General features: G+C 37.5%; 1 long non-coding RNA gene across 3 annotated transcripts in view; it reads right to left on the bottom strand.

Moving 5' to 3' along the window:
• LOC107877125 overlaps positions 1–2,821 on the bottom strand; it is a 51,634-nt gene extending 48,813 nt beyond the window's left edge. For 2 of the 3 annotated variants that reach the window (XR_007042631.1, XR_007042632.1), the window contains exons 1-3: positions 2,681–2,821; positions 2,502–2,574; positions 2,314–2,429 (exon numbers count right to left, since the gene is read on the bottom strand). This is a non-coding gene — a long non-coding RNA (uncharacterized LOC107877125). Of the gene's footprint in view, positions 1–2,086; positions 2,430–2,501; positions 2,575–2,680 lie in introns of those variants that run through there. The other variant, XR_001676174.2, reaches the window with a different exon arrangement.
• Between the last annotated feature and the right edge of the window lie 11,888 nt (positions 2,822–14,709).

The raw sequence follows: 14,709 nt of genomic DNA, 5'->3' as shown, positions 1-14,709 counted from the left end.
TTGTCTTGGTGATTTGTTTCCATCAATTCTTTGGTATAAGGTATGATTCTCTTCGCTTATTGTAATTTCAACTAAAGTCATGGTTTATATGATTGATTTCATCATTTTACAATTTCATGATTATGGCTTTTAACTATTATTTTGGGATTTTGATATTAATTGCTTGGTTATGGTTTCCTTATTGTATTTATTATGCTTTTATATACATTAATGGTGGTTTTCAACAATTGGATTGCATGGTAATGGTTTAATGGACTTTGGAATTGATTTTGGTTATATTATTCCACCAAGGTGTTTGATAAAATGCTTATAAAGATATGCTCATTGCATTGACTTCTTTTAATGGAACTCTTGCATGTTTTAAACTTGTTAAAGGAACTTTGCATGGTTTAAATGGTTTAAAAAGGCTAAAGGATAAATGTTTATGCTTTTGGAAAACATGGAAGTCTCCCAAGTGATTTAATGTGGTATATGGAATGGCACATGAAAGTCCCCTTAACCTAAATTGTTTGGCTATGGATATTACTTGCAAGTAAGGGGTGGTATGATGATACCACTAATATTGGCCTTGGTTAATAAATTGGTAAATGGATTTGGTTGGTTATTTGGATGGCGGGGTATGTAGCAAAGACGTGGAAAGTGGCGGTCCCGAGCAGACCAAAACTAGAAACTCGTATTTGCCAATATGAGGATTGGTCTTAGTGGACTGTTTGAATGATGTCAAACTATTGGGGGATGTACTAGTCATCTCATGGGATACTTCCCTGGTCGTGCAGCTACACACACTGGGGGATTTTCAGTAAGGGGAGATGAACCCATATTGCCCGTGGGTGGTTTAGGATGGCCAAGCTACACAGCTCAGGTAAAGATTTTCAATGCTTGCTAAACCCGATTCCCTTTCCCAACACTTATATATGTATGGTTGTATGCATTATGGATGGTTTTACTTTCTTTAATAACTGGCATTATTTTATCCTTATCCTGAGATTCATGCTAGCGGTCACTCACTAACTCCATCTACTGGCGTCTATATACCTATGCTATGCAGGAACCAGTCATTCTACTCCTCCTGTTTAGCACGCAGACTTGGTATCAGCATTTTGACTGAAGTGGTGAGCTTCCATCCTTTCGGAAGACATCATTTCATGTTATGGATTTCTTTAGACCCTTTTCATTTATTTTGGATAATGGTTTGGTCCATGGTTAGGGACACGTTCCAACTGGATTTTTTTACTTTTTTAGATAGAGGTTTTATGGTATTTCTGGGGGTTAGTATGATCGGGATCAGAATTGGTGTTGGCCTTGGCATTGGAATAGGCTGGTAAGTTGACACCACATCATAGGATTTCTCACTGTTTGGTCATATTACATTTTGGGATTGATTATATTAAATTTTGTCTAACTTATTTGGTTATGGCCTGGTTTATGGCTTATGGCTTCGTTTGGTGCGGTTGGGCAGTTGGTGTGATATGGTTGGACTCGGTTGGGTTGGTCACGGTTGTGACCTTATCCTAGATTCTTGATGAGAATATTTACGCTATGTTGTTATGTGTTCAAAATCCATCCAATCAAAGGCTGGATAAAGGTGGATGGATTGGGTAATAGGGGGAGGTCCCCGGTCCTAGTTTGACCTAGGATACCCATTATGACAAGCCCCGGGGTCTGGTCGTGTCATTTCTTGATGAAGTAGATGGAATACAACACAGATGGAGCTTCTTGAGGTAATCCAGGAGTAAGCTCCTATGCCTTTTGTCTAAGAGATGAAAGAGGGGATCTAATATATGCACGGGGCTCTAATATTTAGGATGCTACTAATGTAGAAGCAAAAGCATATGCTATAGTACAGGCAGCTGGCTATTCATTGTGGGAAGACACATTTCAATAAGGTCATAATTCAAACTGACTCTCTTATTCTGCAGAACATATTAACTAAAGAATGGAAATGTCCATGGAATTTTCTAGATTATAAAGAGCATATTAGAACAGTATTGACAGATAAGCAAGTACAATGTCAACATATCATGAGGGAGGGGAATTAATTGGCTGATCGTTTAACAAATCTAGCCATAGATAAAGGGGAATTCAGTATTACATCATTTCAGCAATTAGAAGTTAAAGGAAAGAAGATTCTAAACAGTGACAAGCTTCAATGTCTATACATAAGACTGTCATCAACAAAAGGATGAAAAGGCTAAAGGCTACTGCTAATAGAGCTACCAGATATCAAATGCATCTATTTACAACCCAAGAGGACAACAAAAACATAGAAAAGCTGAATAGCCTATACATTCTCAGTGATAAAAAAGAACTCACAGCAAAAGGGGAGAGTCGTGTGGGATCAGTGCAACCAATACATTGAGGAGAAGTTTACATCTCAAACACTTGTGGTTCGAGTATCCCAGTATCTCCTATCTCCCTACTGATCATAACTACAAATAAAATCGAATTAGTAGGAGTCATCATCAATGGAAGATGAAGACGAAGTTGATGTTATAACTTACTTTGAGATGTAGTTGTCCCCAGGAACCTAGAACCCTCAGATCCTCATCGAAAACTAAGAAATTTCTCATCCACCTGAGACCACAACTAATATCACGATTAAAGGGAAGAAATAATAGTAAATAGAGAGTAAATAAGCCGAAAGAAAAGAACAAAGTGCAGGCAAAAAAGAGATTCTTACTTTTGAAAGCTGATAAGAGCAGTAGCGATATCCATCCAAGGCATAGTATTGATGATCCAAAGCAGAAGCATGATGAAGTGTGGATTCAGAAAAGGAGACGACAGCATTTGTTAGCTGGAATATGGCTCAAGTGGAAAAGAAGACAACATATACAAATAGGCAACCCTAGCTTATTATTTATAAGACTTAATCAAAGGGGATTGGGCCGGGTACAAAATCAGAAAGGTGATAGGCCAATTTTTTTAAGTTCTTTTTCTTATGGATGTGTTGGTCCATCGTATGTAGAGATTATTTAATGTGTGATGATAGGCGAAATTACGCGCCTATATCAATATATTTTGCCCATATTTTAGCCTAGTTTCGAGAACTAATTATCTATTTCGTACACTTTTAGTCCTTTTTCCTGTAAATGAGCTAACAAATGTGATTAGGAAAGTTTCAGGTATAAATGATGCAAAATACAGCAATTTATGGCTTACTTGACGCAAAAGAAAGCTCACAAACGAGATGGAAAGGAGCTGGACGCATAAAGGACTAAATCTGCTGCATGGAAAATCTGTCCCGGGCTAAAACAGCATTTCTGAAGACTTTGGGACTTACAGACACAAAGCTGGATTTTTGCCATAATACATTAACCTAGTGCAATTAGGTTATGTGTTTCATCATTCTATTTGGATTATAATTTTGTAACCTTACCCTAGTACAATTGGGTCAAGGATTTCATTAGTATATTAGGATTTGGTTATTTATTTTATTAGTTTAGTAGGAGTAGGATAGGAGTATTATAAATACCCTATCATGTTAGAGATTTTAAAAAAAGAGGGGGGGAGACATTCTGACAATTCATTCATCTCCTTACAATTAAGACATCTTCCTACAACCCATTTTCAATTCTTCATTCTTCTACTCTTAAATTCCACAACAAGAGAATCGTTACTTGCTACGGAATCACTAAAACCACACGCCAAACACCTACTATTCACGCCATCCACCATGCAAAACGTGATATCCTTCGCATTCATGGGTAACTAAATCTCTTAGTTGGGGTTATGGAAGCCGAATGAGTTACTATCTATAGCTATGAGTTTGTGAGTTCAAGACAAGTATATTGCTTATATCATTATTCTCTTCATCTTAAATCTACATTCTTTGCAGTTCAAACACAAGAACACGCCATTCTAACATCTAACCTGTTCGAGAGAAAGGTTATTTGTCTAGAAAAGAAGACGCATAGACCAACGCCAGTCTAACATCTGACTTGTTCGAGAGAAAAGTTATTTGTCTGGAAAAGAGATAATGTCAAGGTAGTAGGACACCCTTTCCTATTAAAAAGCTAGTGCCGTACCTGGACTAACTTCTTGGAGAATTCGTACCGTTAGTCACGCTTTAAGCTCGAGAGAGTTAAAGTGAAATAGTCCTTGTTTAGGTCGAGAGACGCTTGGATTTACCATCGACTACAATTCTCTATAAGCAATTACATGTCAAGACTCTACACACTCATAGCCAATAGAGACGTATACCTCAGAAGGTGGACATAACCCCAACGCCTCAATTCTCATTGTTTACAACACACGTGACAATCTCTCTTTATTTTGCTATTTTCAGTTCTTACATTCTTGTTTTGGTTACATACTACAATCCCCCCTTTCCTACGAGACTTGCACTAAAAGTCTAGTAATTTCTCTTGCTTGTTGGCCAAGCTATTCTCTGTGGGATCGATCCCCAACCCAGGTTGGGTTCTATATTTGCTAACGACCGCTTTACACTCCCACGAGAGCTGTAGATTGAGCGTTATCAATGTGTTTTTGATCTTTTATTATTAAAAACCCAATATTAAATTAAAATAAGATCTGCCAAAGAGAAAGTGCTCACCCAGAACTCTAAACAATAATAAATCACGAAATGTGTAGCAAGATCAAGTATTGATCGTAGATAGATCAGTTTTTGCAAGCAAAAAGTGAAGCAAGTATAGAGTGGGTAAAAAAATATGTGTATTTGCCAACCTTTGATTACATTACCCTTTTTAGAAGTGATGACAAGATATAATCCTAGCATTTTATTTTTCACAAGTGTAAATATATCATATCACAAATTACCATAATACACAGATTATAGATCAATATCAATATAATAAAGCAAATAAAGCATACATTATCATAAATTAGCTACATCACTGATCATATCAATATACCTCAATATACTCATTCATTTCAGTTAAATTGCAATTATAGTATAATATAACTCAAATATACCAAGTCAAATCAATATCGCAATCATCTCAATTGTTTACACTCGATCAGTGTGAATGTAATTAAGATGAAGTAATGTAATGTGCATGCAATTCACTAACAAAAATTCCATATACGTCTGTACTAGATAACACTACTAAAGAATTCCCTTGATGCAACACCCTGTATCAAATATTTACTGAAAATGTTCTAAATAACTGACACGACCCGATCTGGGTCTTGTCTTTATGGGCATCCCAAGTCCAACTAGGATTGGGGACCACGCTCATCGTCCAACCAAATCTCAAAACATGTACCTTGAGTCAGATGAATTTTTAACATATAAAAAGATAGAATTTTGTACAATTTCAAACTCTGGATAGGTCCATAACCATGACCAACCCAAGCAAGTCTAACCATCCAATACCCAACCAAAACCAAAACAATAACCAAGTGCGAGTTCATAACATAATAGGATGGTACAATCATAAATACAGTCAAACGATATCAGCCATAATACCAATACCAATTCCAAGGTTGACAACAATATCAACACCGCCCATACCAACCCATAGTAGTCCCACAAAACCTCTAACCAAAAGTATAATAATATCTGGTCAGTACATGCCCCCGACCATAGCCAAAACCATAGTCTATATAATGACCAAAGTATGAAAAAACATGTATAACATGAAATGGAGCCTTCTAGAATATGGAAGCTCACCACTTCAATCCAACCGAGCGGATCTCAAATTTGATTTCTAAGAAGAAAGAGTAAAATGGTTGGTTCCTGCATCACGTGGGGATACATCCGCTTAAAGATGGGTTAGCGGGTGAACGCTAGCATGCACTTAGGATAAGGATAAAATAATTTCAACCTTTAAAACCTAGTAAACAAACCATATGCATTCACAACCATACATACATATATATAACCATACTGGGAAAGGGAACCATTAATCTGGGTATGTGTAGCTTAACCATCCTAGGCCACCCACCGGCTATATGGGTCCAGTGTAACCCCCTGAACGGGCCTCGATGCGTGTAGCTGCACGAACCAGTGATATCATAGAAGCAAGGGATTCTCGAGTACCATTTGCTCTCCATGATACATATATACAAGTGTACTTAGGGGATTCCCATGTACCCTATAAGTATTACGTATGGTCTCCATGACCAATCCTGATGTTAGCAAACAAGAGTTTCTAGTGTCTGTCCATTGGACACCTTCACGATTAACTATCACACCCCGTCATTATTGTCCAATTTAAACCATTACCACACAACCAAACCACCATTCCATTCATTATTAACCAAGGCTATAAGTAGCGGTATCGCCATACTGACTATAGCTTGTAAGCAGTGCCCTTAGCCATTATTTTTAAGAAGAAGGGATTCACATGTGCCCATCGATTACATTATTAAGTTGACTTGGGGGAATCCTATGTACCACAAAAGCGATAATTATTCTGTTTGCATGAGGGATTCCCTTGTAACCCACAAGGCTTTTTACTATACCAACCATAACCACCAAGACTTTAACATTTAACTATTCCAAGCCATTTTAAATATTTATACCATTTAGGGTTTCATTACCAAGTTATACCATGCATATTCAGTGATAGTCCAACAATTAAACCAAAAACATTCTCAGATGCATTTTATCAAACAAGTTGGAGGCATAGTGTTTCCAAAGACAAAACCATGTACCAATTAACCATTACCAAGTAATCAACTGTTCAAACCACCGTAATAATATGAAAACCATAAGTAAAAGACATAGGAAAATCATAACCAACCGTTGTAACTATAACCCGCAACATTTATTTGAAAACCTAAAACCATACAACATTTATGCCATGAAAACAATTCTTAAAACATACCTTTAGTTGGAACTAAAAATGAGAGAGGAGTAACATGCCTTAGATTAGGAAGACGCTGGAGAGAAATCACCATTGTAAGCCCCAAATTGATCCTATTGATAAAACTCTAGCCTTCTTTGACCCAAGAGCTTTTGAAAGAATTTGAGTGTGTTTAAGAGAGTTTAAGTAATTGCAAATAAGTTAAATGATGTCCCAACAGTGTTATAAGTAGTGGGTCCTTAAAAGGTTAACAAGGCAAATATCCAGTTTACCTCATACTTAAGCTGCTTAAAATTCCCACAGGATAGTATGACCACCCCACACAAATTGTACCCTAGGTTACGAGTGGTACCCTTAACTCGTACCCTAGGTCTCCCCTTGGACCCCAACACTGTCCAACATACGACCACCCAATTAAAACTGTACCCAACCATATGTTTAGTACCATGAAATCGTACCCTAGGTAGAATAGAATCACCTAGACTAAACTTAAGGCAACATACGACTGACACCTTACCACTAGTACCCTAAGGTACGACTAGTATGATCCAACCATATCATAGAAAGAAACCAACCAACCTACACTAGTTACCATATGACCATGACCCACCAAACCATACCACATCATACAACTAGTACCCCAAGTCGTATAATGTCCAGAAGCCAAAAACGGTGAAATTTTCTAAGGGTCATAACCCAAGGTATTTCAGTCTCCCCTAATAGAATCATTCATCCTCGAATGATGGACAGGGTAGTACAAACACGAGATATACCCCAACATGTACCATTTAAACTTTTAACTAAGTTAGAAAATAAAGATGTAGGGAAATCAACCTTCTTTTATCCATGTTAGAAAATCATGATGTGATAAAAAAACATAAACCTTCTGCACAAATATTCAGGGCAGAAAACAAATAAGGATACTTGAACATCATGTCCTTTTTTGCTTCCCAAGTAGCTTCATCCACCTTGTGGTTCTACCAAAGAAACTTAACCGAAGCTACATCCTTGGTCCACAACCGAATAACTTGCTGATCCATGATCTCAATCGGGATCTCTTCATAAGACAGAGAATTCGAGATAACCAATCCATTCAAAGGAATAACCGATAAAGGATCACCTATACACTTTCTCAATATATAGACATGGAATATTGGATGAATGGAGCTTAAACTAGAAGGCAACTCCAATTCGTTTGCTACATTACCAACCCTCTTCAAAACCACATAAGGACCAACATATCGGGGACTGAGCTTCCCTTTTTCTCAAACTGCATTACTCCCTTCATGGAAGATAGCTTTAGAAACACCCAATCTCTAACCCAAACTCTAAGTCCCTATTCTTTATATCTGCATAGAACTTTTGGAAGCCTTAAGCCTATCCTAAGTTACCTTACCTTCTCTATATCCTAATAAACCAAATCCAAGCCAAACATATCCACCTCACCAAGCTTGAACCACTCTATAGGAGCTCTACACCTCCTACCATACAATGCCTCAAAATAAGTTATCCCAAAGATAGAATGATAGATATTGTTAAAATCAAACTCGACAAAAGGTAGATGTTAAACCCAATTTTCACCATAATCAATCACACATGCACGAAGCATATTTTCCAATGTCTGAATAGTCCTTTGTACTTACCCATTCACCTATGGGTGAAAAGCAGTACTCAGACTAACCTTAGTACCCAACCCCTTCTAAAACGATCGCCAAAAGTGAGATAAAAACTATGTACCATGATCAGAGATAATCATAATAGTTACCCCATGCAGCTTCACAATCTCATCAAGATACAACCTCACGTAATCCTCAGCCGAAAAATTAGTCCTCAATAGAAAGAAATTAACTAAATTTGTCATCTTATCCGTGATGACCCAAACTGAATCAACTTAGTTCTGAGATCGAGGAAGACCGGCAATAAAATCCATATTGATCACTTCCCATTTCCATTCAGTCAATTCAATTTTCTGATATGAGCCTCCAGGCCGCATGTGCTAAACTTTCACTTGTTGACACACTAAACATTTGGCCATAAAATCAGCCACATCCTTCTTCATACCATTCCACTAATAAATCTCCTTGAGATTATGATACATTTTTGTCCAACTAGGATGAACAACGTAGTGCGATTCATGTGCCTCGACCAATACCCTTTCTTATAAACTTTTGACGTCAAGGACACATAACCTCCCTTCGTACCACAGGGTACCATCACCATTGATCTCAAATACCATTACCTTTTGCCCACTGATATCACCCTTGATTTTCATCAAGATAGGATATAGAATTTGCTTCTTCTTGATCTCTGCACCAAGAGACGATCGAACCACTTCCTGTACCAACACACCACCATGCTCAGAGTCCAAAAGGCGAACTCCAAGATTAGCCAAGCGGTGAATATCCTTCACCAACTCTCTCTTTTCCTTATCCATATGAGCTAAACTCTCCATGTATAACCTGTTAAAAGCATAAACAATAATATTAGCCTTACCTAGATGGTAGTGAAGACTCATGTCATAATCCTTGAGAAACTTAAGCCATCTCCTCTGCCCGAGGTTAAGCTCTTTTTGAGTGAACACATACTGCAGACTCTTATGATCTGAGAAGATGTCAATATATACTCCATACAAATAGTACTGCCAGATTTTCAATGCAAACACCATAACTAATAATTCCAGATCATGAGGTGGATATTTCCTCTCATGCACCTGGAACTGCCTAGATGCATAGGAAATTACCTTACCATGCTATATCAAAACACAGTCAAGTCCCACCCGAGATGCATCACAATAAACAACAACTCCCTCATTGCTTTTAGGCACAGCCAAAACTTAAGGGAAGGTTTGCTTACCCTTCAGCTTCTCGAAACTACCCTCACACATATTCGATCAAGAGAGTTTTACCTTCTTTTGAGTCAACTTATTCTATGGGACAGCTATCATAAAGAACTCTCTACAAACCTTCTATAGTTCCTAGCCAAACCCAAGAAGTTCCGAATTTCTGTTGGATTCATAGGTCTAATCTACTTCTTAACCACCGCCACTTTTTATAGATCCACTATGATCCCCTCACTAGAAAAATAAGACCCAGAAAAGTGACAACGTTCAAATAGAATTCACATTTAAAGAATTTGGCATAAAATTGCTTCTCTTTCAAGGTCTATAACAATACCATAGGTTTAGAAGCACGATCTCCAGAGCATCAGTAACATACTAGTTTAGTAGTCAGATTCAGACGTGAGTCGTTATCTTTCGAGGACATAATGATTACATTAATATTTTAGTTTTTAATTTATTTCAGTAGATGAAGTTATTTGGAGACATGTCCCATCAACTCCTTATTCAGTTCAATTTAGAGGCTTTCAGACTATAGCATGTCAAATAGTAATTTAAGATTTTCTTTGGCATTATTATATCATTTTTAGACATTGTTTTATCAGATTTTTATCCATTTTGAACCTTATGGACTTTTAGTACATGTTTCTAAATTTATACAGTATATTATGCAGTGATTATGTACATATATTAGTCATGGGTTAGCTTGTGTTCCTTTGGGGTCATAGGCACTGTGTGGCATTTTGGGTACCATATTCGAGGCATACAAACTTAGTATAAGAGCCTAAGGTTCAATAGTGTCCTAGGAAGTCTGAAATCCGCATATAGTAGAGTCTTATATATGGGTGTCTTGTGCACCACACTTATGTTCAAGAGGCTATGAGGTGTTTTAGGAATATTTTCTCTTCTTTCAGTATTCATGTCATGCCAGTGAGCATAGGCTCAAAGTCAAACTCTCAGTGTTATTCATTTCTCCCTTTCTTATTAAAAATATGTCTTCTAAAAGAAGAAACGGGAATCAGTCAGCCCCTATACCTGAAGAACCTTCGGGTGAACATATTTCTCATGTGGAGTTCATGGCCGTATTCACTACTCTTGCTCAGTCAGTTGCTACTCATAATGAATGACCAGCTGTCATTCCATCCAACCTAGTGGCCAATTCAGTTGCAGCCAGGATTCGAGACATCACCCAAATGAACCCTCCATCCTTTCTTGGGCCTAAGTCAGATGAGGACCCTTAAGAATTCCTAGATCAGGTTCAGAAGGTGACTAAAATCATAGGGGTGACTATTGTTGAGAGTGCTGAGATAGCTGTATATCAGTTGTAGGATGTGGCTCATACTTGGTTCAAGTAGTGGAAGTCAAAAAGGGCAGATGAGGTAAAACCTATAAAATGGGATGAATTTGTCACTTCATTCTTAGAGATGTTCTTTACCCTAGAGCTTAGAGAAGGTAAGGTGCTAGAGTTCATCAACCTCTGGTAGGGCAATATGACAGTGAAAGAGTATTCTCTAAAGTTTACTCAATTATCCAGATATACCCCACATGTGGTTGCAGAAAGTAGGGCCAAAATGAGTATGTTTGTGTTAGGAGTGAATGATAGCTTGATTAATAAGTGTAGATCTGCCATGCTAAATAGTGACATAACTTTATCCAGACTTATGACCCATACTCAGCAGATAGAAGAGCAAAAGATTAAGATAAAAGAAAAGCAGAATAAGAGGGCAAGGAGAGGTAGTTTCAGCTTTGCTCAGCCTAAGTCAGGAGGTGTTGGCCGTACTCAGTATAGTCATAAGCTTTTAGTCCCAGCTCCATCTTCAGCTAGTGCACCAATACCTAAGTTTGTGAATGACAGTCGTGATGGGTCGCCAGGCTTTGAGGCCTAGGGTAGTAAGAATAGGAGTCTTACCTATCCACTTTGTGAAGAGTGTGGTAAGAATCACCTAGGTGTATGTAGAGCAGGCAGTGAGGTATATTATGGATGTGGTAAGCCAAGTCACAGGCTACAAGAATATAGTGTAAGGGCTCATAAGGGAAAAGATTTGTGCCAGTAGGGCATCACTTCCAGTACCACTAGTGGTCAGCGTCAGAATAGGTTTTACGCTCTTTAAAATCGCCCTGATCAAGGAAATTCCCTCAGCATAGATTCGGGTATGTTATAGGTCCTTCATACTTATGATAGGCATTGTCAGACCTCTTTCTCTCATTTTAGCTTAATATTTTCAACATGAGTTATTCAGTCATGAATCAGTCCATGGATGCCCTGTGTATCACCCCAGAATCTTAGTAAGGTGAGCGTTCTTAGAGGGACATAGTGTCCTAAGGGAGAGATACCTCATTATTCCCCAATGCTCTCATGTCTTAAATTAAGTTTCTCTTAGTATATGGAATCCATTTTAGAATAGAGGGTAATCATAAGTTGACCCTCAAAGTCCCAACCTCAGCTATGGGCTAAGTATTTAGAGGCTTAGTTCAGTTCACGAAATTCAGTTTATATGTCATGGCTCAGCCTTAGTTATGTTCTTAGGTTAATATTCATGCATACTTCTAGCATAATCAGGGGGTCATCAGTGTTTTTTAGTCATGTAACAGTTTTCTTAAACTTACTCAGTTCCCTATTCAAATAACCAATACAAACTTGGTACTAAGTACCCTTGCATATTCAGCCATGCATTCATATATCAGTTTAGGTATGTAATTATGCATTATACATGCATTCTCACTACAAGAAACTCAGTTCATCAGAATATTCAGTCATGTATTCATGAGTCAATTATTAGTCATGCATCAGATATACATGAATTCAGGTTGTCAGTCATGCATCAGATATGCATATTCAGTATATTATATTCAACTCTTTAGTCATGTCAATCATTAGATCATGTTTCACTTATTCATATTCAGTATATACGTCAAATGTATTTTATCCCCTCTCTCAGTCAGTCTCATTCAATGACAAATGTTCTCAAGGGGAAGATATTGTAATACCTGTACTTTTCCTAGCTTGAAAATTTTTCCCAATACTGTAAGAATCTGTCTTTGAACGATGAATCCATTTTTATACACGTGGTATTTTTAAGATTTTAACTTTTTTATGTGGTAAATTCAATAAGCTTTCCATGGATACCAGATTCATCTAAATCCGACACCCGGGTGAAGAGTTAGAGCCTTTTTAGTGATATAGTGTATCACCTGAGCCTTCAGCGCATCGCAGAGATAGCTCAAATGGAAAATTTTAATTTCCAGTATTGCTCTGCGATAGTGGTGCATCGTGCCAAATTTCCAGGTCAAAGCCAAGATGGCAACGCAATAGCTTTGCATCGCGCCACCATGCGATTTCCCACTTGTCACTTTCCAGTGATTGGGCACGATAGTGGCACGTCGTGCCAAGGATGAAAATCAAGAAATTTCCTCATAAATTAAATATGTGTCCTAGGGTTAAAAGGGTATATTTCCCACCCTATATAAGCCTTATAACACGAGATTTGGCCATAATTAAGCAACTTATACTCAATTACTTTCAAAAACTCTCAAGAATAAGGCCTAGGGTTTTCATAGAAGGTTTAATTCCAAGGGAATTCACCGTCAAATTTCAAGAATCTCTTTTTCAATCTTCATAGAATCATAAGATATGGTATGCATAGTATTCATTCATGGGCTCCTTTCGTCTATGAAGCCTAAGAATCTCTTTTCTAAGTTTATGTTTATGGATTTCTTTATGAATTTCATGTTAGGTTTGTTTTGTTTATGTTGAGAATTATCAATTGAATTAAAATCCATGTTGGGTGATCAATTTTATGTGGAATTGATTTGTATAGATGTATATTCATGTGAACCTATGAATAAACCCTAGGATGATGAAATTAGAGATGAATCATGATGATTAATTATTGTATAATGTTGTCTACATTTGCTATGCCTACCATGTGTTTAATTAAATGCCTAGATGAAGGAACAATGCCCAACCAGTATGATTTCATGAAATCCCCATGTAAGTACAAGCTTATGCATATCACATGTTTGATGAAGTTCTTCAATATATGAATTATGAATTGTGTTGTTGGTAATGTGTCCAAGTAAGCCATGTTATGTCAGTTTCTTCTCATCGAGTCCTGCGGTACTTGTACCTGAACATTTACCTGCGTTCCTAGAGCCATGTTATGTTTTCATGATCTCCACAGTTAAGCTATGATCCATAGAACTTAGTCAGTCATGTGACTAAGGAAATCTCAGAAATCTCAGTAATCTAAGTAGTTCAGTAGTCTTAGTGATCTCGGTACTCAGTAATCTCAGTAACCTCAATGTTCATAGTCAATCTTATTAACTTTAGTATTCTTAGTCAGTCCTCAGAACTTACTACATTCATCAGGCAACGAAACTTAGCAAATTTAGTTTAGCTCCGCTAAACAATACCACTAGTATCAGTTCAGTTCAGCTAATCAGTTCAGTTTAGTTAATTAGTTAAGTTCTGTTAATCAGTTCAGTGTCTTTTAGATGAGAGTAGGATTCAGCACCGAGCGAGCCTAAGCATGGGGACTTACCCGCTAGATAGGACTGAGATCTCTAGAAGAATCCCTAAGTTCCAGAACTATGTAGCAAGCGTAGGAATGAGATGTTACCCATTAGATAGGACTAACATACTCAGGGATCACCTGTTAGCACATTTAAATATATAAGATTTATCCCAAGGGGCACCCACTAGATTAGGACTGACTTCACAGTAGTTGTCTTTACCAGTGGTGCAGCAATGACACCCTTCCAACTGGGGTTACAAATTGGACCCCAGTTAGTTTAGTATGGGGCATGTCGGTTAGATGAATACATCCCATTGTTTTAGTTACAGAATCAGGACTGTCAGATAGAGTCAATTCAGCTTAGTAGTATAGATTTAGGACTGTCAGATACAATTATTCCTTATCATTATAAATAGACTCCAGGATCACCCATTAGACAGGACTAATCTCAACTATGGTTAATCAATAACGATATCATCAGATTTAGAGATCACCTATCGGATAGGACTAATTTCAAATTCAGTTACTCAGATACATTATGGAACTTAGCTAGTTCCATCACATTCAAGACTGTCAGATACAGTCACTC

The sequence above is a fragment of the Capsicum annuum genome, chromosome 7, assembly GCF_002878395.1.
Source record: "Capsicum annuum cultivar UCD-10X-F1 chromosome 7, UCD10Xv1.1, whole genome shotgun sequence".
Classification (NCBI taxonomy): Eukaryota; Viridiplantae; Streptophyta; class Magnoliopsida; order Solanales; family Solanaceae; genus Capsicum; species Capsicum annuum.
The sequence above is the reverse complement of the archived record's forward strand: the minus strand, read 5'-3'. Positions and strand labels throughout refer to the sequence as shown.